Source organism: Eriocheir sinensis, unplaced genomic scaffold (assembly GCF_024679095.1).
Source record: "Eriocheir sinensis breed Jianghai 21 unplaced genomic scaffold, ASM2467909v1 Scaffold783, whole genome shotgun sequence".
NCBI classification, from domain to species: domain Eukaryota; kingdom Metazoa; phylum Arthropoda; class Malacostraca; order Decapoda; family Varunidae; genus Eriocheir; species Eriocheir sinensis.
Window position 1 is genome coordinate 32,501 of NW_026112146.1, and position 5,000 is coordinate 37,500.

At 40.6% G+C, this 5,000-nt stretch overlaps 1 protein-coding gene across 1 annotated transcript in view; it reads right to left on the minus strand.

The window, feature by feature from the left end:
* Nucleotides 1-2,529, minus strand: part of LOC126994380 (CD209 antigen-like) — an 11,733-nt gene extending 9,204 nt beyond the window's left edge. The window contains exon 1 of the mRNA XM_050853691.1: nucleotides 2,410-2,529. The gene's annotated coding sequence lies outside the window, so the exon portion shown is untranslated. The remainder of the gene's footprint in view (nucleotides 1-2,409) is intronic.
* Nucleotides 2,530-5,000: the final 2,471 nt, after the last annotated feature.

Genomic DNA, 5,000 nt, shown 5'->3' on the forward strand with positions numbered 1-5,000 from the left:
AGACCGTCCTCAGTGACTTAGAAATGGTAGATATGTAAGCTTGTTTAGGAAGGGTGTAAGGGAACTTGTGTGGGTGAATCTAGACCGTCTTAGAGAAATGGTAGATATGTAGGCTTGTGTAGGAAGGGTGTAAGGGAACTTGTGTGGGTGAATCTAGACCATCTTAGAGAAATGGTAGATATGTAGGCTTGTTTAGGAAGGGTGTAAGGGAACTTGTGTGGGTGAATCTAGACCATCTTAGAAAAATGGTAGATATGTAAGCTTGTTTAGGAAGGGTGTAAGGGAACTTGTGTGGGTGAATCTAGACCATCTTAGAGAAATGGTAGATATGTAGGCTTGTTTAGGAAGTGGCGTGAGGGAGCTTGTTTGGGTGAATCTAGACCATCTTAGAAAAATGGTAGATATGTAAGCTTGTGTAGGAAGGGTGTAAGGGAACTTGTGTGGGTGAATCTAGACCATCTTAGAGAAATGGTAGATATGTAGGCTTGTGTAGGAAGTGGCGTGAGGGAGCTTCTCGGCCATTTGGTATTGGCAGGTGCTTATAACTAGGTAGTAGAAACGTAACGGAGCTTATGTGTATGAATGTAGAAGATGTTGGGTCACTCAGTAATGGTAGACGATTAAAACTATGTGTAGAAATGTCATCAGGGACCTTTGAGAGAATACGGATGATCTTGAGACCTTCAGTAATGGTATATAGATGAGTGTGTGAAGGAAAGGATGTAAGGGAACTTGTGTGGATAAATATGGATGGTCTTACGCCACTCAGTAATGATAGGGGATTAAAACTATGTGCAGAAATGACATCAGGGAACCTTGAGAGAATTCGGATGGTCTAAAGCTCTTCAGTAATGGTATATATATGTGATTGTGCGTAGGTAAGGGCGTAAGGGAACTTGTGTGGATAAATATGGATGGTCTTACGCCACTCAGTAATGGTAGGGGATTAAAACTATGTGCAGAAATGTCATCAGGGAACTTTGAGAGAATTCGGATGATCTAGAGCTCTTCAGTAATGGTATATATATGTGATTGTGCGTAGGTAAGGGCGTAAGGGAACTTGTGTGGATGAATATGAATGATCTTAAGCCACTCAGTAATGGTAGGGGATTAAAACTATGTGCAGAAATGTCATCAGGGAACTTTGAGAGAATACGGATGATCTAGAGCTCTTCAGTAATGGTAGATATGTGATTGTGTAAAGGAAAGGGTGCAAGGGAACGTGTGTGTATGAATATGGATGATCTTACGCCACTCAGTAATGGTAAGGGATTAAAACTATGTAGAACTGTCGTCAGGGGCCTTTGAGAGAATACAGATGATCTTAAGCCTTTCTGATGGTATATATGTGGGCGTGTGAAGGAGAAGGGGTAAGGGAACTTGTGTGAATGAACCTTCTTTGTCTTGGGTCACTCAGTAGATGTGTAACCGTGTGTAGAAATGGCGTAAGGAAACCTGCGCTCACTACCCCTGCACCCTGATCGCTTCCTTCACCCGTTCACCTTCCTTTGGCACGCATCTTACGCCGTTCAACCAACTCTGGCGAACGTAGAACTGAAGATAGCGCAAAAAAAACAACAACAACTTCATGCCGTTCTTTAATAGGGCTTTTCTGACACGTTCTTTCGTTGCGTTCTCTGCCAAAGTGGATGAGGAAGTAAGTTCGAAGCATACGTTATAGATGCGCGTGGCCTCAGTGCTCATCTCCGTAGCATTGGCCTTTGACTCTGGGGTAGAAAAGACATAATATTTTCTTTCTGCAATCCGTATTTTGAGAACTGATTGACCGTTTGATGGATTGATGAACCACTTTTATGACTGACTACATCATCTTACATACTCTTCTGGTTCCTCCGTTAGTTACGGCGCAGACAGGCAGACGAGCTCAGAAAGAAAAAAAATAATTCGAAGGGAAGAAAAGTCGTGGAAAACAAGGCAAGTGAAAAAATGTTTAGAAACTGCCGTGTTTTTTTTTTTTTTTTTTTTTTTTTGCGTTGGCTTTCACTGACATATTTTTTTTCATTTGAGTTGGCAATAGTGGAGGAGATGACATAGACGGAGTTTCAATAGTAATAGTAGTAGAAATAGTAGTAGTAGTAGTAGTAGTAGTAGTAGTAGTAGTAGTAGTAGTAGTAATAGAAGTACGTAGATGTAGTTGTAGTAGTAGCATGAGGAGAAGAGGAGGAGGAGTAGATATATTAGAAGTAGATGTAGTAGTAGTAATAGTAGTAGCAGTGGTAGTAGTAGTAGTAGTTATAGCAGTAAAAATAGTAGTAGCAGCAGTAGTAATAGTAGTAGTTGTAGTAGTAGTTACAGATGCAGCAGCGACGATGGCAGAGCAGTGGATTAGTGGAATAGTAGCTGAATAGTATAGTGGAATAGTAGTGGAAATAGTCAGTGGGTCTCTACCTTGGTGTCGGGAAAGTGGACGGGTGGAGGGAGTGGAGAGAGCGATCCTGCCTTCCGTCCTGGCGTGGTGGATGGTGGCGCTAGACTGCCGAGAGAGAGTCACCCGGCCGCCTAAGAGAGGATTGAGGCCACTGGAAAGGAGGATCAAGAGGAAGAGGAGGAAGAGGAGGAAGAGGAGGAGGAGTAGGAGGAGGAGGAGGAGGAGGAGGAGCAGAGAGAAAAGTACAGCAGTGGTGGTGAGATTTTGTGTGTGTGCGTGTGTGTGTGTGTGTGTGTGTGTGTGTGTGTGTGTGTGTGTGTGTGTGTGTGTGTGTTTTAAGTCGGTTTTCCTCCCTGTTTTTTTTTTCTTGTATTTTTGTTTTTTTCCGTTTTTGTCTTTTATTTTTTTTCATTCTTTCTTACTTTCGTTTATTCTTCTGTTTTTTTTTCCTCCGTTTTTTTTCATATATTTTTCTTTATCATGTTCTTGTTATTTGTTTTTCTTTGTTTCATTCCTCCTATTCCTCCTACTTCTATTCCTCCTCCTCCTCCTCCTCCTCCTCCTCCTCCTCTTCCAGATTTTCTTCCTGCCTCACTCCTCTTTCATATCTCTGCATCTTTCATTCTTTTTTCTCTTTTTTTTCTCTCCTCCTCCTCCTCCTCCTCCTCCTCCTCTTCCTCCTCCTATAACCACCCTTAACATCATCTCGGCTTTCACTTTCTTCATCTTCCTCCTTCTTTTCTTTTATTCTCTTCTTCTTCTTCTTCTTCTTCTTCTTCTTCTTCTTCTTCTTCTTCTTCTTCTTCTTCTTCTTCTTTCCAATTTTTATTTGTTTCCTTTTCCTTTCCTCATCTTTATTATTTTTAGCTATTTTTTATCTTTTTTTGTCTTGTTCACACACACACACACACACACACACACACACACACACACACACACACACACACACACACACACACACACACACACACACAGAGTCATCTCTCTCTCTCTCTCTCTCTCTCTCTCTCTCTCTCTCTCTCTCTCTCTCTCTCTCTCTCTCAGTATATAATTATTACATGTACACATCTCGCTCGATGACTGTGAACGTATTATCACACGCACACACACTCATGTATGCATTTATACGTACACGCTTCAAATTGCGTGTGCGTGTATGTGAGCGCGTGTGTATTGTGTGCGTGTGTGTGTGTGTGTGTGTGTGTGTGTGTGTGTGTGTGTGTGTGTGTGCGAAGATGAGGCAAAAAAGTGTACATGAAGCGTGACTGTTTTCTTCTTCCTGGTGTGTGTTTTTTAGTGCACACGAAGAGAGACAGAGGGGTGGGTAGAGAGGGGGCGAGGGAGGGCGGGAGGTAGGCAGGTTGGTAGGCAGGTAGACTGATAGGTTGAGATTTTTAAATTATTATTATTATTATTTCTTTTTCTTACGGTTCTGCCAATGGCCTCGGTAGGCTTTCTTTGTGGGGCCTAATGGTCGGCCCTGCCCGTTATGGCTCAGGCAAGTGTTTATAATGGCGCCATCCTTCTTGGCTCATGCAGCCCCCCAGTGGTCATCTTTAATCCCTTCTTTAGAAAGAGAATCTTGAGTCCAGGTTCAGGACAGCATGTGGGTAGTCTTAGGCCACTCGGCGGTGGCCGAAAAATCCCAGCTGTGGCGGTGGGCTGGATGCTAACAACTCAGCCACCGCCTTATTATTATTATTATTATTATTATTATTATTATTATTATTATTATTATTATTATTATTATTATTATTATTATTATTATTGTTGTTGTTGTTGTTGTTGTTGTTGTTGTTGTTGTTGTTGTTGTTGTTATTTTTATTATTATTATTTTTATTATTATAATTACAATTATTATTATTATCATTATCATTATAATCATTACTAATATATATATATATATATATATATATATATATATATATATATATATATATATATATATATATATATATATATATATATATATGTATATATAATCTCTCTCTAAACTATTATTACTAATATAACAACTACTACTACTACTGTTATTGCCATCACTTTTATCATTATTGTCACCATCTCGTCATCACCATGGAATGCATCACCACCACCACCACCACCACCACCACCACCACCACCACGTCCACCACCATTACTATCATTTTCGTTGGGTCCCGTGTCACATCCTCGTCTCATTACGTCCAGTGTCGAAAACAATAGAGGATCGTGCCAAGGGAAATACTCCGCAGATGTCTGCAAGGGTCCGCGTCATGCTGAAGAAATGTAGAGGAAGGGAGGAAGAGGAGTGATAAGTGCAGATCGTGACGCGAGATGGTGATGATATGGATGGTAATAATGATGGCATTAATAGCAGTACTAGCAGCAATAATAGTAGTAGATAGTAGTAGTAGTAGCAACAACAGTAGTAGCAGTAGTAGTAGCAGATAGTAGTAGTTGTAGCAGTAGTAGTTGTAGTAGTAGTAGTAGTAGCAGTAGTAGTAGTGTGTTATCGTCTGCAAAGAAAAAGAAAAGAAAAGCGATGGAAGGGAAAATTAAAACAGTGTTGCCAATATCGTGTGCAAGGAAAATAAAAGGAAGGGAATATATGAGCAGTGTTGCCAATGTT